The sequence below is a fragment of the Macaca nemestrina genome, chromosome 9 (genome assembly GCF_043159975.1).
Source record: "Macaca nemestrina isolate mMacNem1 chromosome 9, mMacNem.hap1, whole genome shotgun sequence".
Taxonomy (NCBI): domain Eukaryota; kingdom Metazoa; phylum Chordata; class Mammalia; order Primates; family Cercopithecidae; genus Macaca; species Macaca nemestrina.
The window spans coordinates 119,781,290-119,808,673 of record NC_092133.1 but is presented as its reverse complement, the minus strand read 5'-3'; the positions used below and the strand labels follow the sequence as shown (position 1 = coordinate 119,808,673).

Sequence of the window (27,384 nt, the reverse complement as noted above, 5' to 3'; positions counted from 1 at the left end):
TTATACCCCATAACAATTTTCTAATTAAAAATGAATTATTTGCCTACAGGCCCGAGAAAATGATAAAAAGAAGGAAATAATTGTTCTATGCTTCTTTGAACTAAAAATGAAATCATTTAATTCAAAAAGAATGATGAAATGCATGTTAGTGGGGGCATGGAAACTATCATAGAAAGGAATAGATTGTGTACCTGGAAGTTGAGGAAATATACTTTTAGCATGTTCTCTGAGAGTTAATAAAAAGTTCCTCGAAGAATTTCCTTAGCTTGATTTCAGAAGTATATTATTAGAATCTAGCCCTCTGTGTTAGTAGACATAACCACAATAAACAATCTCCACATTTCAGTGGCTTCTCACTATAAAAGTGTAGTTATTACTCACAGCATAGTTCAATGATGGGCAGATGAATACAGCATGAGGCTCTGCTCCATGCACTCATTCAGGGACCCAAGCTACTTATAACATGTGGCTTTGCTATTTTGAGGGCCCCCATCTTCTCTGCCTGCAGTCCACCCATGATAGAAAATCACAAAGGACTGCCTAGGAGATCTTCTGGGTCCAGACCTGACAGTGATGTAACTCACTTCTGCCTTCATCCCATTGGCTGGAACTCAGTCAGACAGTCCCACCTAACTGCAAGGGAGGCTGGAAAATGTAACCCAGCTGGCTGAAAGACAAAAAGAAAATAGGATTTGATGAACACAGAGCAGTCTGTCACATCGTCAGTAATTTTGACTTGGAGTTAATAAGGTGTATGAAAAAATAGCCCTGTGGTTGGTCCTGAATGCTAGTTGCTATAAGAAAATACAAGACCAAGTGTTTCCATTTCAGAGAGCTATAGCTACATATTGCCTATGAGGGAACATGCTCAATTTTAGATGAATTGGACATTGACTCTGCCCTCAGGCAGTACCCAGTCTTCTAAAGGACCAGGTTCTCTGTAAACTGTTTTCTAGCTGTGCACCGAGATGTTAAACTGGAAATTTCTGCTGAGGCCTCCAGTTCTTTCCAAAGTGAGGTATCAGATCAAGGTGCCAATTTCCAACAGAATATCAAGAATGGGTTCTACACGTGAAACATTTCTCAGCATAAAGAGGATGTGTGGCCCCCAAGAGTGAAGGTTAAGAGAGGATTTCATGAGGATAATTTCTATTTTTAAAAAGACACCGGATGAGGCTGGGGGGCTGTCTGCCGCCTCACCTAAATGCTAGGAAGACTGACTTCAACAGTACCATTTTGAGAACTTGACACATACCTCCTGGAGCTGGAAGAGGGTAGATGTGGATTGATGACTCAAACCTGAGAAATCTGGAGGAAGTTACACCCTAACTGGCTAGTAATTCAGATGGCAAGAGCAAAGGAAAGTTGTTGCTGGGTTGAAATCAGCCAGCAGGAGCTTGTTTCTTAGAAGAACGAGAATGCATCTAATATGGCCACTGAGAGAAAAAAAAAAAGAAATGGAACCTCAGGAGAGAAAACCTTCAAGTGGAGCCTGGATCCCTACGGGCTAAGAAAGAAGCAACCAGCTGAATTCAGACTACTTGCTTAACAAGAATGAAAAGAATAGGAGAATCTCTGAGGAACCCACAAAAAGTAGTCTTAGAGAAAGGATCAATGTTAAATATTGGTTAAGCCGTCATGATTCTATTAGTCAAAAAAGGTCTTGGCCAGGCACAGTGGCTCACGCTATAATCCCAGCATCTTTGGAGGCTGAGATGGGTGAATTACTTGAGGTCAAGAGTTCAAGACCAACCTGGACAACATGGTGAAACCCTGTCTCTATTAAAAATACAAAAATTAGTCAAGCATGGTTGAGTGCACCTGCAATCCCAGCTACTAAGGAGGGTGAGGCAGGAGAATCATTTGAGCCCAGGAGGCAGAGGTTGCAGTGAACCGAGATTGCACTACTACACTCCAGCCTGGTCAACAGAGCCAGATGCTGTCTCAAAAAAAAAAAAAAAAAAAAAAAAAAAAAAAAAAAAAAGAAGTCTTGCCTCTTCCTCTTATCTCTCTTTTTTACTTCAACCCTGGGGATGGAGGCTGATCAGAACAGCAGCTAGTGAGTGAAGGAGAATGGACATGAGACAGATAAAGGCAGCCAAACATATTCTTCGTATTGAAGACACCCATTTGCTTGTGAGCAGCCATGGCTGTAAAATGATGAAATGTTAGCTTTCAGTGATGATTCAGGTACTAATGAATATTGGGCTGGACATCCATCCTAATTTCTGAATTCAGACTGCATTTTGTAACCTACTGTGAAAATAGCACTTTTTCTTAACTACGAGTGATCAGAAAATAGTGGTTTTCATCAGGGGCAGGAGAAAGAGCTAACCAACCCCTTGGATCAGGTTTAGAGGAACAATGACAGGCAAAAACAACATTCTTTTATGACTCTTGCTGACACAGCCGATTTGTACAATATGGTGTTTGCCTTTGAATTCTAGGGAAGTGCCCCAGGAGAAGTACAAATAAAGTACTCTGGGAGGTGAAATAGACATCACTTGCTTCTAGCTGGAGTACGAATGTGTTTAAGGAAGGGCTTCATGGAGATGAAGGTATATGCAACAGACCTTAAAGATAAAGGGAGTTAGATGTGCAGAGATTTGGGATGGGATGGGTGAGGAGAGGTGGCTGATGGTGCCTTGTTAAGGGCACTTTAGCAGAGCAAACCTAAAAAGGCAAGGAGACAGAAAAACATAGCAGATGCAGGTAGAAGAGCAATTAGTTCCATTTGGCTGAAACCAAGCATGGGGCAATAATTAAAATTAAGGTAGAATGTGTTGGCTTCCAGCTTGAGCAAAAGCATAAGATACACTTGAAACCTCAGCAGGTTGTCTGCACAAAAGGCAAGGTATCTGGGACTAGGTAAGGAGGGCAAAAGGAGAACCTTGTAGTTGGGCTGACCTTCACAGTAGGTAGTCAGATGTCTAGTTTACAGTATCCATGGTGTCCGTGGAGGTATTGGGCATTAATTAATTTATTTTTAGAGGCAAAATCTCACTCTGTTGTCCAAGCTGGAATGCAGTAGCATGATCAGAGTTCACTGCAGCCTCGAACCCCTGGGCTCAAGTAATCCTCCTATCTTAACCTCCCAAGTAGCTGGGATTATAGGCACAAGCCACCACACCTAGCTAATCTTTTTATATATATTTAGTAGAGACAGGGTCTCACTGTGTTGCCCAAGCTGATCTTGAACTCCTAACCCCAAGCAATCCTCTGGCTTCAGCCTCCCAAAGCACTAGGATTACAGGTGTGAGCCACCATGCCCAGCTAAGGCATTAATTTTTACCTAGACCAAGTCGATATCCAAGCGGACTAATGTGATAGGTTAGGTGTGAAAACAAGGAAGTGTAAGCAGTGGGATGATAAATTCAGTAGGTTGTGCTTGAAGGTTGTACCCTCAGCTTGGAGTAAGTTTGGGAGTCAAATTTCTATAGATAGGAGAAGTTTCCTTTCTGACAGGCAGCTCCTATGTTCTGTGACCTCCAACATGTAATTTGACTTCTCTAAACCCCTGTTTCGTCATCTGTAAAGTGGTAATCATAACATATAATAAAACAATCCACACATTCCTTTCTCTTTCCTCCAAGAGGAGAAGGAGGATGGAGATTCCAAGCAGCAGGTTGCCACACAAGTGATGATCCCCGTCTCAGCAAGGGATCTGGAGGAAAAATCAGGAAGATGAGACAGATGTTCTGTTTCATGAACAGAATGAGTGGAAGTTGGGGGAAGACTTTAAGTCAGTGAGTTTTAGCTCCTGTAAATACCAAGCTTACAGCCAGAAGCACCCACCCTCTGCCAGTTCCATCTCTGCTTGCCTTGGCTGGGATCGGCGTGGGGACTGGGCGGGGCTGAGTTTGCAGGTTCCAAGTCCTCTGTGTCTAAAGTGCTCAGGGAGGCAGAAATAAAATGAATAATGGGGAGGAGACATGCCAGCCAAAAGGGTCTGAATGTTATTCCAGTGTGACCACAGGATTTTAAGGAGGACAGAGCTAGAGGAGGGGAGAGAGCTGACACCTGACATATCGGTCCATGCAGCATGGAGAGGAGATGGCAAGGTGAGCAAGGGGCGGGACATTCAAGATAGAGGTAACAGAGCAGACCTAGGCCTGAAGGCAGAGAGGATTGGCAAGATGCAGGAGACAGAGACTGTAGTCCCAGCTCTGCTGCAAAGCTTTCTGAGCTGTGGTTTCTCCGTGTATCAAATAGGTTCTAAGTGATACCTCACGTACTTAGAGGGTACAGTTTGAAATCTCATCTATCCAAAATGCAGACAGACGTGAAAGTAAGTAAAAACTGTCTCTGGGCATTCTGTGTAAGTAATATTACAACTTTCACGCTGAAAACAGAAGACAAAACTTCTCTCCAGCTTCTTCTTCAATAACTACATACCTAGTTTGGAGACAATTTTAACATATTTGACATTCTAATTACTCTTCCCAGAGAAGTGAAGATTTTGCAAATAAAGAGGGGTATGAGAGTATGAGATTCAGGCATGTGAGCAGGAACAAGCCAGACTGAAGGGCCCACTCTAAGGAGGAGATAAAAGGAAGCACACAAATTATTTTCAAAATAGCAGTATGGATCCATTCAGCACAGGGACAAAGAAGATCCACATCTCTGCATGCTATGGAGGTCTATGCATATTTATGCTATAGTTTCTGGAATCTTCAAACATAATGAGTAATTGATGCTTGCAAAGATACTTCTGAGGCATCAAAAAATGGATAAATTTTATCCAGAAGTCTAGATTTCTAAAGAGGAAGGGGAGGGGAGTGGAATTTTTTAAGTTCTAGCTGAGATTATAAAAGTTTTAAAACTAGGGATTTTTGAGAGGATAAATTTTCATTAAGTGAACATTTATTTATTCAATGCTTATCTTTCATAAGTAATGTTATTCTTACTATGATAATGGGACTATAAAATATGAAGACTGCTTTTTTTTTAAAAAAAAAAAAAGAGAGAGAGATCAGAACACGGTCAAATGACTAGTCATCTTCGAGGGTAGAAACTTACACTGATGATCCCACCTTTGCTGAAAATATTTTTATGATTTGTATTCATTGTCTATGTAATCTTTTTCATGAGTTTATAGTCATGCAAAGCAACAGCCTCCTTACTTCAGAATCTCACCTGGATATTTACAAGGAAAACCTCCATCTCCAATAACAACATGTTTTGAGTCTGGTTCTTTGAGGAAACACTGACTGAGCATTTAACTAGCCCTTTGCAGTAAGAGGGAGGTTCTGCACGGTCCTTGAAATTCACTCAGAGTGTAGCTGAATTGTCCACGTTATTCACAAGGCTTGTTCTTTTTAGCTGTTTGCAAAAGCATTAAGCCTGCCCTAAAGGTCAAGATGTTGCTAACATTGAGAAGATTTTTGTTTAATATACGATATACTCTGTCATCAGGGTCCAAAGTAGAGAATCAAAGGTGGCTTGAAAGATGACAGTGTCATTAAAATAAGGTAACTCCTTTGAAGGGACAGTACTCACTTAATATGTAAATTCTGACATATTCATGTAAAAACATGCATCATGTGGAATCACACGTGAGAGGACATTGGCAACTATTAATCCCCGTACGAAAGTAAAAGAATTGTTGACATCATCATCATACTGGAGGCTACCTACATGTCAGAAGGCTGCAGAAAGGCAGGTTTGCCTTCACTGCTGTTGGCAAGATCCGTAGTTCTCCCCGCCTCAGGCAGCCACGTGTGGTGATGACTGAATCCTGCAGAAACCCAGTGACTGCAAGTAGGCGTGCTCTCACCTGCTTCGAGCCAAATGCCAGGTTTGCAGCAGGGCATCCCTAGGCCCCCAGGAGAGTGCTCTCTTTGTGGTGATCAGAGCAGAGATTGACACTTTGCAGGCATTTTCTGTTGCTGCAGCAGCACTCTTTGGAAGTTCTCACATTGGAGCAAAACTGCTATTCTTGAGATGTCTAGCACCACTAATGTGGGCCAAGAATCAAAACGTTTGCCCAGACTTTGTTTTAAATTGTTGACCTGAGTTCAATTTTTAAGCATGGAGTTTTAAAAATAGAGTCGAATCATATTATTACATAAAATATGACATGCCATTTATAACTCTACCAGGGTATACCAAGCCTGAACTTGAAAACAATAAAGACGCTGTGTTTTATTTGGAAGGTTTTATTATCAAAAATATCCTATTCCTTTGAAAAAGTATGACATGCTAATGCTTAGGTTCTGTTTATTCCCTTATTAAGCTGATGTCATGACATCTTAGTAAAAACACTTCTTTTCTATGCATGCTCTTAAAAAACAAGGGTTTAGGTGGACATGTCAGTTCGTATTTAGTTCTTCCAAATGCACAAAAGAATCTTGTTAGGATATTTTCTGTTGCAAAGGATGATTGTTTTTCTTTAAATAACTTATTTTAAAACATAAGAATAATGTATTTTTAATGTAAATTTGAAAAATGTAGAAAAATAGAAATTAAGAAAAATGAAAGATAAACATTATGAACGTATAGTAGCATAAGGTTCTTTCCAGCCTTAGTATTATGTGTAGTTTTCTTCCGGACTTTTGGTTTACAGTATTTGGTTGAATTTGGGAGGTTTTTGCTTCTTGGTTTTGTTTTAGAGAATAGGGTCTTTCGCTGTCGCCCAGGCTGGAGTGGTACAATCATGGCTCACTGCAACCTCAAACTGCCAGGCTCAAGAGATCCCCCTTACCTCAGCCTCCCAAGTAACTGGGACTAGGTGCACACCACTATACCTGGGTAACTTTTTATTTATTTATTTTTTAGAGATGGAGTCTGACTATGTTTCCCAGTCTGGTCTTGAACTCTTGGACTCAGCAATCCTCCTCTTTCAGCCTCCCACAGTGCTGTGATTACAGGCATGAGCCACTGGACTGGCCTATATATATTTTTTCACATACTTGCAATTATTATGCAAGTACTTTTAGACTTTTTTCATTAGATTATATGTTTTTATGTTATTATAAGCTATTTGTAGACACAGTTTTATTGATGATACAGTTTTCTATAAAACGGATATTACATAATCGACTTAGCTAATTTCCTGTGGTTTTAAATTTAGATTTCTTCCATTTATTAACCAAAAAAAAAAAAACAAAAAACTCTTCAATGAACATTTATATATCACCACTTCCCCATATCTGGAATTAATTTTTTGACATACAGTCTTAGAAATGTTACTGATCAAAATTGTAATTACATTTTTAAGAATCGTCACACACATCCTGAACCCAGTGTCTAAAACATTTTTTTAATTTGTAAGCATTTTACAGTTTTATATCAAAGACTTCAGTGTCATGAGATTTTATCACTTTTTAAAGCTCATGTGACATCATGGTGTAGATTCAATGTGCTTTTTATTTTTTTATTTTTTTATTTTATTTTATTTTTGTTGAGACAGAGTCTCGCTTTGTCACCCAGACTGGAGTGCAGTGGCCGGATCTCAGCTCACTGCAAGCTCCGCCTCCCGGGTTCACGCCATTCTCCTGCCTCAGCCTCCCGAGTAGCTGGGACTACAGACGCCCGCCACCTCGCCCAGCTAGGTTTTTGTATTTTTTAGTAGAGACGGGGTTTCACCGTGTTCGCCAGGATGGTCTCGATCTCCTGACCTTGTGATCCGCCCGTCTCGGCCTCCCAAAGTGCTGGGATTACAGGCTTGAGCCACCGCGCCCGGCCCCAATGTGTTTTTTAAAATGTTGAAGTTTTGTGTCTAATTTTTTAATAAGGAAAGAAGTATATGTATGTCCTTTACGTAGGGTCTGAATGTTTTCTTAAAATTGATGTGATCACTGTATTAATAATAGTAAACTTTGTCATATTTGTGTGAACATTTTTCCCAAAAGATTTTGGCTTTTTCATTTTATTTTAGTTGTCTGTATAATTATTTGTATTTTTTAAACAACAAAATATATTGATTGCTGTTATCACTTTTAAGCTTAGGAAATCCTTTATTTAATATTTACTTCTACTTGTCTAGTTTATTGAGTGTTCCCATTTTTAATATATATATTTAGAATATAGTTTAGGTATATGCTATAACATATAATTATACCTACTCTAACTAGCTAAATAATTATTCCAAAACAATTTACTTTTGTCCATATTGGTGGGTGGTACTTTTTTGAGTATATATTGATTTCTCATGTATTATAGATTCTGTTTTGAAATTATCTGTGTTGTCTCGATCATCTATATGTCTTTCTGTATCAGTGCCAAAATATTCTAATTATTATACCTTTCTATTATATCTCAATATTTGTTAGGGTTTGCCTGCTTCATTCTTATTCTTTTCAATCATGTTTTCAATTGATCCTCTTTGAGTAAGGGCACAAGTTTGACAGTCTACCCAGTCTAATATACTAGGTCTTCCACAAATCGACTATGTGATATTGAACAACTTACATAATTTATTTTGGCCTTAATTTTCCTATCTGTAAAATGGAGATGGTCATAATAATATCCATTTTATAGGTTTATTATGAAGATCATCTGATTTAATGTATTCAGTAGTCCCCGCTTATCCATGGGGAATACATTCCGAGACCCCCAGTGAATGCCTGAAACCACAGATAGTACCAAGCCCTATATATACTATGTTTTTTCCTATGTTATGTTTTTATGCCTATGATAAAGTTTAAGTTTTAAATTTGGCACAGTAAGTGATTAATAACAATAACTAGTAGTAAAATCAAGCAAATATAACAATATACTGTTCACAATTTTATGAATAGATTTGTTCTTCTCATAGATCTTGGCAACCTCAGCATACTTTTTTTTTCGTTATAAAATTGAGAACTTTCACCTTTTCACCTAAAGAAATCACTTTATGGCTTCTTTTTGGCATAACCAAATTGTCGGCAACATTTTTCTTGCCCTTTGGGGCCAGTATGAAGTAAAATAAGCTTGAACCCAAGCACTATGATACCTATACCATGACAGTCGATCTGATAACCCAGACAGCTCCTAAGTGACTGTGGGTGGGTAGCTTAGACAGGGTAGATCCTCTGGACAAAGGGATGATTCTTGTCTTGTGTGGAGTGAAACAGGACTGCATGAGATTTCATCACACCACTCAGAATGGCATGTACTTTAAAACTTAGGAATTGTTTATTTCTGGAATTTTCCATTTAATATTTTTGAACTGAGGTTAATTGAAGTGTCAGAAAGCAAAATTGCAGATAAGGAGGGGCTGCTGTATGTAAATTACCTAAAGGCCGTGCTTAACATACCTTTAGTAGTTGCTGAACGCTAGCTACCTCTTACCAGAATTTGCAAATAGTGATCCTGTTGTCTCCTTTCCAATCATTATATCTCATTTCTGTGTCATGTCTTACTGCATTGTCAACAATGTCTAAAACAATATTAAATAATAATTATGGTACAAGTCCTGTTCTGGATAAGAGTAAAGTCACCATGTCTCTCCCATTGAATGCAACTGAAAAACCTGGATAGAATGTATGAAACAACTTTTCAAAGACTGAAAAGTCTTTTGGGGTAGAAGACTAGAACTCAAACTACCATCAAAATGGCAAAGAGTTTACTTTCTTTCCTCCAGCATCTCCCAGACTCAGCTCAAAAGGACATTGGTGCCAACAGAGACACACCTAAGGAGAATCCCCTTATTTCTGACTCAAAGAGCAAAAAGGAGTCTCTTAATGCTCAGAGAAAGAATAAAACCCACTGTTTCTCTCTTTTTTCCTTTTCTCTGTTCTTTGAAGAAGGAGAACGTTCCCCTCCAATCCTTCAATCAAAGGAACTGTGCTTCTAAAAACCTGGGGCAAGTACCTGATGGTTTCATTTTCTTTCTCTCTCTCCATTTTCCTACCACTTGGACACAGACACAGTGTAATCACAAGAAATATGCCATAGCAGCAGAATAAATAAAGTCTCAGATTATTTGAAAGCCTCAGGGAACGAAAAAGGACTATGTTGCAGAGATATTGCAGAAAAGGAGGAGCATAGGAAGGCAATCACTTCAAGTTGTGTATGAACTCCTGGGCCCACCCCCAAATTGTGTGTGCATAGTTCTGACCCTAAGCATCATTCATGCATCAGTCCTTGAGAACTGAATTATGAGAACGGCCACTGGATGAAGATCACACTGGACACAAGAAGGTGCAAACACAAGACAGATGTAAACAGCACTCCAAAAGCTTTGAAATCATAAACAATTAAATTCACATTGGAATCACAACCCATAGATAAGGCTGGTCAGAACCAGCAGCCTGAACCCAACCAGGTCATATGTAAACACCTGCTGGCACCTTGATCTTGGACTTCCCAACCTCCAGAACTGTGAGACATAAATTTCATTGTTTTTTTTTTTTAGTGTTTTTAATTTGTTTTGTGTTTTAAATTTATTTTTCAGTCTCAATATATTACCACATTGTAAATTTTTGTTGTTTATAAGCTACCCAGTCTATGGAATTTGGTTATAGCAGCCCAAACAGGGAAAGACACCAATATATCCAAAATATTAGTTCAGCATATAATCAATATTTTTAAATGTTAATGAGTTTTTTTTTCTTTCTATTAAGTCTTCAAAATCCAGTGTGCATTTTATACTTACAGCACAGTTCAATTCAGGCATTAGATTTTCATCACAAATACCTGATATATATTTAGATTTCATAAAATTTACAATTGAAAAAAGTGGTTTCACATACTCAAGTTGTTCCAAACATACCTACAAGTTTTCCAGTCAGTGAATCAAGTATCAATTTAAGTTCATAAATTGAGGGGCCTAGGTGATGTGTTCCTGGTCTAATCGTTTGTGGCTCTACTTTTTGTTAAATTATATGATTCATTGTTCTTAAGCATTATCTTCCTATAGGTAAGATAGTGTGAAGGCAGTGTCTTGGTGTAGATAAGATGGTTTCCTTGTGTCTACAAAGATGAGAAGAGAACCCAATGGGATGCAGAATAGCTGGAGAAAGAAGGAAGATGGACCTATTGGGTCCAATCCACACTATTCGAGTGATGAGTGCACTAAAATCCAAGACCTCACCACTATGCAATACATCCACGTAACAAAGCTGTACTTATACCCCTTGAATCTATTAAAAAAAAAAACTTTTAATTTAAAAAAGGATAAAGATAGAAGATGCTAAGAACTGTTTTTAGAAAGACAGATAAGAGGAAAGAGAGTTGCTGTCAACCTTGAACACTGTCGAGAATTTGAGAAGGATAAACCAGCCTGGCCTCCCTCGGTGTCATGTGACCAAGAACTGTTACTGAGAAACATCACTGTTGTCCCTGTAGGTTTAATATAAAAAGTGACTGAAAGACCAGATAGTACAGTTCTTGATACTGAAAGACAGGCAGATATATCAGGAAGAGGAAAGGAATTTATTACCAGTGTCAAAGACCAAGACTGCAATAATCCACAGCAGGGGGAAAAACATTAATCCATACCATGCTGAAATTGTTTTCTTATACCCTTAAAAAGCAGAAGGGCAGAGCGGACAAATAGCAGTGAGCAATTTACTGGTTGTCTCAGGTAGATTCTTTAAGGTTACAAGGAGCAGAGAGATGTGTGGTTTACCTTCGTTGAAGAAAGTTTAAAGTTAAATAGAGAAAAGAGGAGGGACATGTCCCCATTTCTGCATAGAAATCTCATGGAACAGGAAAGCCATTGAGGATGCAGCTGTAATTCCAGAGACCCTCTGGACACACAGGTGCAGTCATCCACTCAAGTCGTTATCCACTCATCAAGCTGTATCCATTTCTTCTTCTATTTTTTTTTTTTGATACAGAGTCTTGCTCCATTGTCCAGGCTAGAGTGGCAAGATCTCGGCTCACTGTAACCTCTGCCTCCCAGGTTCAAGCGATTCTTCTGCCTCAGCCTCCTGAGTAGCTAGGATTACAGGCATGTGCCACCACACCCAGCTAATTTTTGTGTTTTTAGTAAAGACGGGGTTTCACCATGTTGGCCAGGCTGGTCTTGAACTCCTGACCTCAGGTGATCTGCCCACCTCGGCTTCCCAAAGTGCTGAGATTACAGGCATGAGCCACAAGGCCCGGCCTAGTATCTATTTTTTCTAAACCTGTGCCCCACCATTTTGGGGCTAAGCTACATTCTGCTTCTGCTTCTATTTATTTGTGCTACTATAACTTACTATCTAGCTAATCTGCCCAGTGTATCCCATATTCAGTCTCACTAAAAACCAGGGTGTGATTGGTTTTACTGGTCACCACTGAGACAGGGCAGCCTTACTGACATATCTGGCCTCCCCCTCTGTTAGCAGCAAGCCTTTTGATTGGGAGCTCATTCCTGATAAAAAATGAAACAAAACAAAACAAAACAACAGTTCTGACCAGGACAGCAGGATCATATGGTGCCAGGCATCTGACCTAGAGATTCATCAGTTTTATCAGAAGGGAGTTGTGGGCATGGCAGACACTCAATGAATCATGGACTTCTCAGCTGATTTAGGGTCAAGTCTGTAACTCAATTCTGTAAAAATGAATGTGCATGTTTATTATCTACAGTATTAGACTGGACTTAAATCTACCTAATCTAGATAGAAAAGTGAGAGAAAAAAAACCCCAGTAATAAATAGGATAAATAGAATTAAGTTGATCAAAAAGTTTTCTTACAAGAAGGATTTTGTGTTTATTCATACATTCATTCCAATCTTAAGAGCATTTTTCAATATTCAATGAGGGGCTACCTTTTCAATGTTTGATTCTCATTTTAAATTATCTAAAACACATTAGCAATTGAGAAGCTTTTCATTGATTAACATTTGGAAACTGAGCAAAAGAATATTTAGATATTATCTTGTAGAGCAAAGGGCAGAGGGAAATAGAGCAGATATTGAGCAAAAATTAATGTAGAGTGAACTCTGCTAAGGGAAGAAGGGATGCACGTTTTAAAATGTGTTTATAAGGCACACACATCTGCTTTGCCCTCATGCTTTCATGGTTGATTGCAAAGACAAGAGGGGTAACTATTATTGACTTAATTTCGTGATTCCTGCAAATTCCCAAAGGGAAAGCAATCTAACATAACTAATTTTTTAAAGAAATTAGAGAATCCTGCTATAAGGACCATCGACTTGAAGCAGGATACGCAATCAGTACCTTTGCTGAACAGATAGGAAGGAGATGATACATTTTTAAAACATGCCTTTTTATAGATCTGAACTTGAAATGGCAGGATCTGGAGTACAATGGCAGATCAAATATCTTTGGGACAATTTCCTACGCTCCTGCTATTTTTAGGCGTTTTACCCTGGCTTCTTCCTTAAGTCCCCCTAGCCTGCCTTTTATTGTTCTCCAAGTTACTCAGTATCTCTGCTTTTCTCCTGTTAGCCCCACCTCTCTCCCTCCCCTCACATTCTTGATAAGTTGTATATCCTGCTTCTCTGTCCAGTTTTCCAATCCTAGACAAAGAGTTATTTACAACTGCCAAATGGTCACAATGGTTTTGTAAACAGGGCATTTATTTGAGTTAATGATTATCATCTTATTTGGGTTTTCATTATAGATCAAAGAACACTTTGGAATTTGATTTATGATGAGATTGAAATTCTTAGAGGTCCTGTTTTGGGGTTGCATAGAGAGGAGAATGCAAACAAAGTCTTCCTCGACAGGGGCCGGCTCTTATAAGACACCTCCTCTGTGGTTCATACTTGTTATATCTCTGACCTGTTTCCCGCGGTCACACAAATAGGTCTTGAATTGCTCGAAAATCGGGATAACAATTTTAAGCAATCTGGTCAAGGACAAGTTGTTCTTTTCCTTCTTGTCTGTTTCGCTCTGACTTGGAGACGCTGCTCACAAACACATCCAGGTGTTGATTATTGGAGATTAGTCAGAAGCTTAAATTATAACTAAGCATTGTATGCACCTGTGCGTTTGGACCTCTTACAAGAGCTAGTCTGGTAGTTAATTGTTATCAAAGAATCATATAAATCAAACTTCAAGAAAGTCAAAGCCAGAAAATGAGTGTTTACTGAGCGTATCAGTCAGGGTTCTCTAAAGGAACAGAACTAATAGGATAGATGTATATCTGAAGGGAAGTTTGTTACGGAGTATTGATGCACAGGATCACAAGGTGAAGTCCCACAACAGGCCATCTCCAAGCTGAGGAGCAGAGAAGCCAGTCTGAGTCCCAAAACCTGAAAAGTAGAGAAGCTGACAGTGCAGCCTTCAGTCTGTGGCCGAAGGCCCAAGAGCCCCTGGGAAACCACTGGTGTTAAGTCCAAGAGTCCAAACTGAAAAATTTGGAGTCTGATGTTTGAGGGCAGGAAGCATCAAGCACGGAAGAAAGACGAAGGCCAGAAGACTCAACAGTTCTATGCTCTTCTGCCTGCTTTATTCTAGCCATGCTGCTAGCTGATTAGATGGTGCCCATCCAGGTTGAGGGTGGGTCTGCCTCTCCCAAGTCCACTGACTCAAATGTTAATCTCCTTTGGCAACACCCTCACAGACACACCCAGGAACAATACTTTGCATCCTTCAATCCAGTCAAGTTGACACTCAATATTAACCGTCACACTGAGCAACCAGCCAACTAATTTCATTTTGGCTTTGTAAGAAACTTCACATGTACCTGATAAAAGGGAAAAAAGAAGCTACTTGTAGTAAGGATCAACTGCTTCATATTGAATTAATCACATTTGCTCAGAAAGATACAAAAGGGTTACATAAATAATCTCCTTGCATGCTTTTCTTTGTATTTTTTTAGTTTCCCTCAAAGCATTTGGTCACCTGAAGAACCTTCAGAAGTTGCCCATTCTAAGTTTTTAAGTCATATGAAGAAATATTCTCTTGATAAAGTTATTTTTATTATTTAATATCTGGAAGAGAATCCAGGCACCAGAGCCATCAACTTGATCTGTAGAGAAACTGAGTCCTTAATTGGACACAATTTAATTATCATCAAGCATTCGTTAAGACCCTGATTGAAATGTCCAACAAGCCAGCCTGGGCAACATGGTGAAACCCTAGCTCTACAAAAAATACCAAAGTTAACCAGGTATAGTGGAACGCACCTGTAGTCCCAGCTCAGGAGAGGGAGGTGGGAGGTTCACTTGAACCCAGAAGGTCAAGGCTGCAGTGAGCAGTGATCACACCACTGCACACGAGTCGAAACGACAGAGAGAAACCTTGTCTTGAAAAGAAAAAAGAAATGTCCAAGGAGAATGCAATAGGCTCACCCGTTGTCTGCTGTACTGATGGAAGGAGACAGGCTAGGACAATCCAGCTTTCCACCTCCCAAATGTCCCTCTACCCCATCTCCCAAAAATGGAGAGACAAAGCAGTCACAAAACCAAAGAGAAAAGGAAAGTCAAAAAGAAAGTCAAAGAGAAAGTGTCTTGGAAAATATTTGGTGCTTCCAGAGGGATTTGAGCGTTGCTCCTATCTTCAACATCATGCTCTGTTACTCACACATTTCAGTGTTCCTAAGAATCACTTAGGGAACATGTTTTTGTTTTTGTTTTTGTTAAAAAAGAAAAAAAAAAAAGTGGCCGGGCGCGGTGGCTCACGCCTGTAATCCCAGTGCTTTGGGAGGCCAAGGCAGGCGGATCACGAGGTCAGGAGATCGAGACCATCCTGGGGAACACGGTGAAACCCCGCCTCTACTGAAAATATAAAAAAATTAGCCGGGCGTGGTGACCGGCACCTGTAGTCCCAGCTTCTAGGGAGGCTGAGGCAGGAGAATAGCGTTAACCCGGGAGGCGGCGGAGCTTGCAGTGGGCGGAGCTTGCAGTGAGTGGAGATCGCGCCACTGCACTCCAGCCTGGGCGACAGAGACTCCGTCTCAAAAAAAAAAAAAAAAAGTTCCCAGAGATTCTGATTCCAATTCAAAATTCAAATGATTTGGTGAGGCCCCAGGATTTGCAGTTTTAATTACCCTTTCTCTGTGAATCTGGAATGCTGTGGGTAATAGCGTCTGCTGGTTGATAAATACAGAACACGTTGCTCTTTTCTACCATGTTTTCATTGCAGACATCAAAGAAGTCCTCTTATTTTCTTTTGACAGTTTGAAAATGTAATATTTTTATTTTTGCAGTTCAGTGGGGACAAGGGAGAGTGAAGAGTAGATTCTCTTTATTTCCCTAAACACATTTTGTTTCATAGGAGAGAGAGCCTCTCCTAACCTTGAAAGCACCACTTTGAGAATTCTTTGAAGAAGCCAGTTAATATATCTGAGTTTTAGAGAGTAGATTGTCCAACAGATGTGCTATGTCTAAATTGTGGTAAAATAGCCACAATGTCAGAAATGTGTGCTGAGTAAAATCATTTAGTAATTTGAAAAATAAACTTTTGGCCAGGCACGGTGGCTCATGCCTGTAATCCCAACACTTTGGGAGGCTGAGGCGGGCGAATCATCTGAGGTCAGGAGTTTGAGACCAGCCTGGTCAACATGACGAAACCCCATCTCCACTAAATATACAAAATTTAGCCAGGCATGATGGCATGTGCTTGTAATCCCAGCTACTCAGGAGGCTGAGGCAGGAGAATCGCTTGAACCTGGGAGGCAGAGGTTGCAGTGAGCCAAGATCATTCCACTGCACTCCAGCCTGGACAACAAAGTGATATTCTGTCTCAAAAAAAAAGAAAAGAAAAGAAAAAGAAAAGAAAAGAAAAATGAGCTTTCTACTCTGTACCTAGATTCACATTTTCAATTATGTACTTTAGAAAATTCAAAATAAAAGCTATTATACTTAGTGCATGTATTACCAGACCACTGCTTTTTAAAATATAAGGTTAGAATTTTGTTTTAAGTATGGTCACTTTTGAGCATACAAGTCCAAAAGAGGCAAAAGGTTTTTTTCTCCTGTTTTCTAAAAATAAGTTGCCTTTGAATAAAAGCCATATATGGATATTTATCCCTAAAGGAGACTTTTTTTTTCTTGGTTTTAAATTACTGAAACTATTTTGCATTCTTAAGTACTGCATTCATTACTATGAATAGATTTAAAATTTTTCTTGCACAAATTGAACTGAGTTTTATAGAACACTTATGTAGTATTATGTAGAAGAATTGCTACTTCTGATGCTCATCTTTTACATGTAAATAGAAAGATACAGTTTTGTAAAGCTAAGAAAAAAAAAAAAAAAACCTAAAGTTAAGCTTAGTGGTTTTTTTCCATTTACTTATTATTGATATGGTTTGAATGTTTGTTCCCTCCAAATCTCATATTGAAATGTAGCCCCCAATGTTGGAGGTGGGGCCTGGTGTTTGGGTCATGAGGGTGGATCCCTCATGAATGGTTTGGCGCTATTTCCGTGGTAATGATTGATTGAGTTCTCACTGTAAGTTCCTGCAAGAGTTGGTTGTTCAAGGGAGCTTGACACTGCCCCCTCACTCTCTTCTTGCTCCCTCTGTCATCATGTGATATGCCTTCCACCTTGATTGTAAGCTTCCTGAGGCCTCACAAGAAGCTGGACGGATACTGGTGCCATGCTTGTACAGCTTGCAGAACCATGACCCAAATAAGCCCTCTGTTTTTTTTACAAATTACCCAGTCTCAAGTATTCCTTTATAGCAATGCAAAATGGACTAACACACATCTTTAATTGTTTCGGGGAAAGATAGATGTATATTATTTTTTAATCTGAATATATGTTTCTGTTTCTATACAGTATTCGTTCCTGACCCTCAGATCTTAATCCATGTTACATATCTTAAAATGATATGGAAACTTCTGTAAGTTTTTTACTCTTTGTTGACAACAGATAAGCTCATTCTGTGTTGAGATGAGAATCTTGGTGTTGGCCTGGCCTCTGCTTACTTCCCGATATCCCACTCCCTATGAAATCATAGTTAAAGTTTCCTGAATTTTACGTAAATATGATATGAATTATTTGATAGAACTGACAGTTTATAAAAGAGTATAATATTACCAATTTTTTTTCCTCCTCAAGAACAGTATTTGTTTTTTTTAAGGCAGAATCTCACTCTGTCACCCAGGCCGGAATGCAGTGGCACGATCTCTGCTCACTGTAACCTCTGCCTCCTGGGTTTAAGCAATTCTCCTGCCTCAGCCTCCCAAGTAGCTGGGATTACAGGTGTTTGCCACCATGCCCGGCTAATTTTTTTTGTACTTTCAGTAGAGACGGGTTTCACCCACGTTGACCAGGCTGGTCTTGAACTCCTGACCTCAAGGGATTCACCCACCTCAGCCTCCCAAAGTGTTGGGATTACAGGCTTGAGTTTCCATGACTGGCCCTATTTTATTTTTTAATGTAAGAAAATAGAGGCAGCTTGTTCATAAACGAACACTGAATGTTGTTTGTATGCATCTGAAGTGTCTAGAAATAAGAAAAAAATTTTAGACAAATTTTTATTTTTAATAAAACTAAAAATGGGAGAAGGATGATGAGAAGTTAAGGAGTGCACAAATACAGTTAGCTAGAAGGAATAAGATCTAGTAATAGTACAGAAGAGAAGTTATAGTAAATAATTTATGTATATTTCAAAATAGCTAGAAGAAATATTTGTGATGTTCCCAACACAAAAGAGATAAATACTTGAGGTGATGCATATCCCAGTTACCCTGATTTAGTCCTTACACATTGTATACATATATCAAAACATCACAATACCCCAAAATAAGTGCAACTATTATATAGCAAGGTTTTTTCTTTTAAAAAAGAAGCAGTAAGAACCAGAAGATAATAAAATGATATAAAATTGTGCCAGATGTGAAAGGAAAAACAATAAAGCTTAAAACAGAACTAAAAGATGTTCTGTATTTTTCTTTTTTCTTTTTCTTTTTTTGAGACGGAGTTAAACTTTTGTTGCCCAGGCTGGAGTGCAATGGTGTGATCTCAGCTTACTGCAACCTCTGCCTCCTGGGTTCAAGTGATTCTCCTGCCTCAGCCTCCCGAGTAGCTGGAAATACAGGCGCACGCCACCATGCCTGCATAATTTTGTATTTTTAGTAGAGATGGGTTTTCACCATGTTGGCCAGGCTGGTCTTGAACTCATGACCTCATGATCTGCTCACCTCCACCTCCTAAAGTGCTGTGATTACAGGTGTGAGGCACTCTACCTGGCTTGTTAGAAGGCAGTAAGACCTTGTCACCAGTGCGTCCATATTTAAAAAGAGGCCCATCATTGAGAATCCGTTTAAGAGAATGATCATCTTACCTTCATACCTCCAGAGACTGGTCTGATTCTGTCTCACTGTGGAGTGTTGGCCGCACCAGAGAAGGTCTGCAGGAGCAGAAGTGTTTGTTTTGAAGCCATCCTGGAGGAGTCCTGATTTCCAAGCCTACCATTCCCTCCCTCCCTTCTATTATTTCAATTGTCCCGATAGAGTTTAAGTATTAGAGCTCTCACTTGTCAGGCCAGAAATCAAAATAAATTGGCTTGGTGAAGCAGGTTATAGATAATCAATTGGATATGCAGTAAAATAGCCAAGGACACATCAGCATCAGGCATGGCTGTTTCCGGAATCCCTGAAGTCCTCATTAGGAATCTCCCCTCCTCCCGCCATCTCTAGCTTCTGTGTGGCTTCATTCTCAGTAGCTGAATTATCTGACAGAGCTGAAGTTCATTGAAGAGCATAATTTTCCCATGACAGTCTCGATCACTGGAACTGAAGAGGGTTAGTTATCCTTCTCCAGGGGGTACTGAGGCAACATGCTCCTGGATGTCATCCTTGAAAATTCCAGTTCACACCTGAAATGGAAGGGCATGTTATCCAAAGTGGCCAGGAGTAGGATACGCCTGAGAGTGAGACTTAGGGGCCTAGAGAAGCTGAAATTTGACTCGCGTTCTGGGAGACAAAGCTGGAGGAACAGAGGCCAGGTGTGCTAGGAGCTGAGCAGGGAAGGATGGTAGAGTCTGGGGCGGGAGGCGCATCTGAGCCAATTGCTGCGAATTAAGTATAGGAATGTATGCTTCTCCTATTGTTCATTTACTTTTTGGTTGTGGAAGGTTGGGGAAGAACTTATTAAAGCCAGATATCACATGCTTCATTTCATAGTAGTTGGGCTGCTTGGACTGAATTTCACATATTTTATCTTATTGAATCTTTATTTTAAAGATTTAGAGTTAGCCACTGTCGTGATTAAGGATAAGGAGACTGAGGCATTAAGAGACTAAGAAACTAACCCACGGGCTCTTATGCTGGGCAGGCAAAGAATCTGACCAGAGGAGAGATTTTCCTGGAGTTCATTCATTGAATATCTATCATGCATCAGGCTTGGTTCAAGGTTCTATGATAGGTGCTAGAAGAAGGATGTTCCAGCCACACCATACACGGTGTGTACTTCAGAGTTGATTTGTAAGAATTCAGAAGGACTTGAGGTCTCTCTGGAGAAAGAATGCTCTCTTAGCTCAAGAAAGAGTTGGCCATCTTCCTCCCTGCTGAAATCCCTCCCCGAATTGTGCTGAGTGTTAACATGGAAGTCCCCTTGCTAGATGCACCACTGGTTCTTCGTGTTACTTTATTAGAGAATCGTAGCCTTTCACAGCTACATAGACTTAGGGGGAGGATTTAACCAATGCCCTCATTTTATAGTTTAGAGAACTGAGGGCCAGATGGGATGAGTGGTTTACCCAAAATCACACAGCTAGTTAGGATAGAGCTATGATATTAATCTCATCTGATTCCAAATCCTATCTATGCTCTATCCACACTCTTCCCAACCATTTAGGTTTCATGTTTGAATATCCAAAGGTAAGTTTCTTGCTGTTAACCAGAGTAGTTAAGTTTTGTGACCATAGGTCAGACCTAACTAACATTCTAGTTTTCCTTCCTCCCTTCCCTCCTCCCTCCCTCCCTGCATGGCTCTCTCCTTGTTTTTAGCCTCCACTATCTTAAGAATGCTTTGGTTCTTAGATATGGGCAATAACCTCTCTCTTTTTCTGTAGCTCAGCATTTAGTATTCATGCAGCGAGCGTATGATTTTTTCCTGATGTGGTTTTATGTATTTTAAACTCTGGTTTGACTAGTCTACATTTGCTGTAAATGCCCAGATTGCAAATGGTAGCAACGTGCTATAAAAATAAAATGTTCTTATTGTAGTAAATACCCACAGATACAGAATGAGCGCCTGTTTCATCTCCATTCCCTTTCCTTCTCATTTACTGGCTAAGTACTTAGCCTTTTAAAAACCTTTCCGTGCGAATCAGTATGTAAAATATTTGTTATGTGTCCAAACTGAAAGTTAATGAATTACAAAATATTCTTACTTTGTGAAATAGCATTTTATCTCTTTATGCATGAAGTACACAGAAAGAGGCAGTGGCTTTAAGTGTGATGATGGTCTTGACAAAGCAGAGATTATGCTACTTCTGTGAGATTTCTAAATCTCCCTCTATATCCAGTAATTCTCTCTTTGGACTAAATAGGGCAGAACATATTACATCTTTTCTATCCATTGTCTAACACTTAAATAAACTTTACTATCTTGTACTTTCTGTTCCCTTAAAAAAAAAAAAAAAGTCTTTGTAAAGAAAGATTGTGCTGATTTATTTTAAAAGCAACACTAAATCTTTCACTATAAAGGGAAAACTCGAAGGTTGAATTTTTTTTCTTACTAAAAACAATCTGCTCCTAGATATGGTGGAATGCTTGCTTTAATAAGGAATACATAAGTCTCAAATGACTAATAAAGAAGAGCAACAAAATCCACTCATTCTGAAGTTAAGAATAAATGTAATAACAGTCTTGTATGCAACAAAATCCTAGAAAGTCTACAAGAAGAACCTATTCAGAACAGTGCCTGCTGGGTACAAATCCTCTGTTCTCCAGCTTTACAGCCTACTGTTAAATTCATGAACTACTAGCCTTAGGTCAGTTTGCCCATCACAGGACTTCTATCCTTTTTACCATGAAGTCTGACTGTGGGGTTGTCTGTTTCGCTCCTGGGTTGATTGGCTACAGCTGGTCTTGGAAGCAAACATCCCTTCCTATAACATTAAGGGTTGCAAATTCCTACACCCTAGGATTCACCAACAGCTGAGACAGCAGCCGGGAAGGGTTAGTTTATACTTTTGAGGGTAAGAACACCACTTGTGGTTATGTCTGTCTGGAATCTTATTCTGTGTTTTCGAGAGACATTTAACTCTAAATATTGGAAGTAATAAAAACATGTTCTGTGGTTACATGGTACCATATGTCTTTCAGAAGGCACTTGGAGCTTTACATATTTGATCTAACTCATTTTTATTTCACCTTGGTTTTAAGAAGGTACCTTGTGTAACTTCGTTCTTAATAACGTACACATACACATAATTTATAGAGAGCCGGAGACTGAGCCACTAAGGTTTTAAGTAGCCTATTATAATCCAGTCAAGGCTGAGAGTTGAATGAATTCCACTGACCTGTATATTGTTCTGAAACTTCTGTTATCTCTTTGCTAGATCACTGCCTTCTCATTAAATGCATTGTTATTGAATTACAGTAATAGAAGTTTCAGGACTTTGAAAGCAGTTAGCCTATGTGTCACTGCTGGGCCAGTGACTTCTTAGTTTATGATATATGGTTTCCCATCAAAGCCTTAGTTTGTTCATCTTTTTGGTATTTTTTAAAAAGATAATTCCCCCGGGTTTATGCCTGTAATCTCAGCACTTTGGGAGGGTGAGGCAGGAGGATCACTTGAGCCCAGGAGTTCAAGACCAATCTGGTCAACAGAGTAAGACTCTGTCTCTACAAAAAATAATTAAAAAAAAAAAAATTAGCCAGACATGGTGACACATGCCTGTGTCCCAGCTTCTCAGGAGGCTGAGGTATGAGGATGGCTTGAGCCTAGGATTTCAAGGCTGCAGTGAGCTGTGATCACGCTGCTGCACTCCAACCTAGCTGACAGAGTAAGACTCTGTCTAAAAGAAAATAAAAATAATAGGCCGGGCGTGGTGGCTCATGCCTGTAATCCCAGCACTTTGGGAGGCTGAGACAGGTGGATCACCAGGTCAAGAAATCGAGACCATCCTGGCTAACATGGTGAAACCCCGTCTCTACTAAAAATACAAAAAATTAGCTGAGCGTGTTGGTGGGCACCTGTAGTGCCAGCTACTCAGGAGGCTGAGGCACGGAATGGCGTGAACCCAGGAGGCAGAGCTTGCAGTGAGCCGAGATTGCGCCACTGCACTCCAGCTTGGGGGACAGAGTGAGACTCCTTTTAAAAATAAAAAATAAATAAACAAAAATAATAATAATAATGAAAAGGATAATTTCTACTTCCTGACTTATTGGAAGGATTAAATATGATAATATAAAAGCACTTAGCGTATTGTGTGATGCTGCGTACATGAAGTACCTGGAGTAGCCAAATTCATACAGATAGAAAGTAGAGGGGAGAGGCCGGGCATGATGACTCACACCTGTAATCCCAGCACTTTGGGAGGCCGAGGCAAGTGTATCACCTGAGGTCAGGAGTTTGAGACCATCCTGGTCAACATGGTGAAATCCCGTTTCTACTAAAAAAATACAAAAATTAGCTGGGCATGGTTATGTGTGCCTGTAGTCCCAGCTACTTGGGAGGCTGAGGCAGGAGAATTCCTTTAACCTGGGAGGCAGAGGTTGCAGTGAGCTGAGATTGTGCCACTGCACTCCAGCCTGGGCAACAGAGTGAGACTCCACGTCAAAAAAAAAGGAAAGTAGAGGGGTGGTAGCCAGGTGTCTGGGGAAAAGGGAATGGGGAGTTAGTATTTAATGTGTACAGAGTTCCAGTATTGCAAGATAAAAAGAGTTCTGGAGATGGGTGATGGTGATGGTTGCAGATCAGGGTGAAAGTACTTAATGCCACTGCACTGTACGCTTAAAAATGATTATGATGATAAATGTTATGGTACGTGTATTTTACCACAATAATTTTTTAAAAACACTTAGTGCACTCCCAAACAATTCCTGTTAACCTGCTCCTGCCTCCTTTCCTAATCTTCCTTTTTGCCCTTGACAAATGGCTGTCAGTAATTGGAGATAGGATCAGGGGTTATCTGAAACTCTCTGAGCTGGGCAACTTGGATAGATCCACAGAACCCTAGTTAGTGGTGCTGGATCCACAGTTTCGAAATGACGAGTACTTAGAGAACATCTAAGTTCCACATATTCGTATTATACACAAGAAAACTGAGGTCTGGAGGAATTGAATGATTTGCCTAAAATGACACAGCAAATCAATGGCAGAGCTGGAACCAAGACCCAAGATTACTAATTTTGAGTCCAATTTGCTTCTCAAAAAATGTTGGGGGCTGGGCGCGGTGGCTCACGCCTATAATCCCAGCACTTTGGGAGGCCGAGGTGGGCAGATCACCTGAGGTCAGGAGTTCAAGACCAGCCTGGCTAACATGATGAAACCCTGTCTCTACTAAAAAATACAAAAATTAGCTGGGCTCGGTTTTGGGCACCTGTAATCCCAGCTACTCGGGAGGCTGAGGCAGGGAGAATTGCTTGAACATGGGAGGTGGAAGTTGCAGTGAGCCAAGATCAAGCCACTGCATGCTAACCTGGGCGATACAGTGAGACTCTGTCTTGGAAAAAAAAAAAAAAAATTTGGGTTTGCAACTATCTCTGGGCAACATTTGGGCCACTCTGTGACCTGAAGTTGAGCTAAGAGTTTTCTTTATTCTGATTAGATAACTTTAGAGACTGGGAAATAAAATATTCCCTTGACAAGCAGTTGTTTGAAATAGCTTATTTGAAGTATAAATGCACACATTTATACCTTTAGTAACTGCACACATTTAAATTTTCCCATTTGATAAACCTCAACATATGTATACACCATGAAACTATCACCACAGTCAAAATGATGACAAATCCATCACCAATTTTTAATGTTTTTCTCCCTCATACCTCATCACCAGGCCATCAGCTGATCTGTGTTCTGTCACTAGAAATTAGCTTGCATTTTCTAGAGTAAATGGTATCATACATACTCCATTTTTGTCTCCCTTTTTCAACCAGCATAATTATTTTGAGATTCATCTATATTTTTGCGTGTATTAATAATTCATTTCTTATTTACTGTTGAGTGGTAGCCTATTATTTGGATATGCCATGATCTGTTTATCTATTTAACTGTTGACGTATATTTGGTTTGCTTCCCGTTTGGGGCTATTGCAAATAAAGCCAACATGAACATTCACATAAAGTTTCTGTATGGAGATAGAATTCTATATTAACCATGTGTTTCTGATATTTTGACATTTGAAACCTTACTGATCTTAGAGACACTGCCTCTCCCAGGGTAAACTAGTTCCTAAAGGTAACAAGACTTACCTGCCAACATCACTTTTATTTGTAAACTAACCAATCCAGAGCCCGGAATCCCCCACTGCTCTTTGATCAGACTCTTACACTCTGGGCCACTATCCACCTGCCCTATCATCCCAGGGCTGAGTACCAGAAAACTAGAGGCAATCTGTACACCCTGGAGCTGGTTGAAACTATTCAAACTAGCCAGTCCTAAGCTCATTTATTCTTCTTATCCTGCCTCACACATTCCTTCCTGCAGAAACCACATAAAGGCTCATGTTTTCCCCTGGCTCTCTTTACTCGGGACTGACCTGGTGCTTGCTCATATGGCCTCTTTGTGTGCCATGCCTCCCATTTCTAGGGAACTGTGAGTAAAATGACTTCCTTCACAGGTATCTCTTAATGTGCCTGATTAAAGCACATCTCAAATACAGTTTTAAGTACTCATTTTTCTTGAATAAATCCTAGGAGTGGAATTGCTGGATCATATAGTATGTGTTTCAGTTTTGAAGAAACTACCAAACTGTTGTCCAAAGTGCTTGTCCATTTCACATTCTTAGCAATAGCATATGAAAGTACCAGTTGTTCCACTTCCTTACCACCCTTTGATATGAGTGGTCTTTTTAATTTTAGCCATTCTAAGAGCTACAGTCTCATTAATTTGCATGCCCTTGATGAACAATTTTGTTGAATATATTTTGTGTGCTAATTTGCCATCCTTTTATCTTTCAGATGTATCCATAGAAACCCCTTGTATACTTCTTTATTGGGTTGTTTGTTTTCTTATTGTTGAAATTTGAAAGTTCTTTCCATATTCTAGATACAAGTCCTTTATCAGATGTGTGTTTTGCAAAGAATTTCCCCCAGTCTCTGGCTTGTCTTCTTGTTCTCTTAACAGTGTCTTTTGGAGAGCAGAAGTTTTACATTTTGATGAAGCCAATTTGTTCTTTTATGGATTTTGGTTTTGGCATCATATCTAGGAAATCTTTCCTTGACCCAAGGTCACAAAGATTTTCTCCCCTGTTTTCTTCTAGTATACCTGGGATTTGTACAGATACATCTGAAAGAAGATACAAGGATGGCAAATTAGCACACGAAAAAATGTTCAACATAATTGTTTTTTAAGGGAATGCAAATTAATGAGATTAAAACTCTTAGTATGGCTAAAATTAAAAAGACTGACTGTACCAAGTATTGGTGAGGAAGTGGAGCAACTGGTACTCTCATATGCTATTTCTAAGAATATAAAATAGAAGTTGCTGACACAATGGCAGCCTTTGCCATGGAACTCCAGGTGCCCATGTTAGGATCTGAACCAATGATGCTGGCTTCATCTCCAAAGCCAGGCGTTAATGCCCCGTTCTTACCTGGATTTTGAATGTGGGATTTGCCAGCTCTGGTGACTCTGCAACCTCAATGAATTAGTGGCCCTTTGGTAGGAGTAGTGTAATTGAGATCACCTTTACTTGCATGTGGGTGACCACCACAACCAGTTGTACCAGCTCATAACGATCAAAGTGGTGCTCCATCAGTTAGAAGTATGTATGATGACATTTCTAGCCCGGGACTTGGATCAACACCTTTAACTTCAATAAGACAGCCAAACATTTCATAATGCAGAGTCCTCTTGCTGGAGTTACATCTACTCCTGGAACAGGGCAAAGTATGTTTAGTCCAGCAAATATCGGTAAGCCATGAAAGATGACATTATCTCCTGCCCAGTTGGATCTTTTTTATACTCAAGGAGATCTTTGACTTCAGAAGATCACCTTGATGACACTTGGGTGACTGTGTTTGGGTTTCCTCAAGCCTCTGCTTCCTACATATTATTATCATTTGCACAGTATGGGAATATCTGAAAAAGTGTGATGTCTAACACAGGAAATTGAATGTATATTCGTTATCAGTCTAAACTGCAGGCTTGGAAAGCCTTAACCAAAGATGGGAGGATTTTTGGAGAATCCATCATGATTGGTGTAAAACCATGTATTGACCAAAGTGTAATGGGAAGCAGTGACAGACGTGCTTTATCATCTCCATCTTTAGCCTTTACACCACCAATCAAAACTCTAGGTACACCAACACAACCTGGAAGTAGTCCTAGATTTCTGCCATGAGACCTCTTGCTACAGCATACAAAGCTACTAGTGATTATCAGGTTATTTCTGATAGATGAAAATCTTGTATCCAAAGCAATGGAGTA

General features: G+C 39.7%; 1 protein-coding gene and 1 pseudogene across 18 annotated transcripts in view; both read left to right on the top strand.

The window, feature by feature from the left end:
- Window positions 1-27,384, top strand: part of LOC105480028 (KIAA1217 ortholog) — a 910,528-nt gene that overhangs the window by 491,631 nt on the left and 391,513 nt on the right. The gene's annotated exons all lie outside the window — the stretch shown is intronic.
- Window positions 16,111-27,384, top strand: part of LOC139356395 (nucleoporin NUP35 pseudogene) — a 30,705-nt pseudogene continuing 19,431 nt past the window's right edge.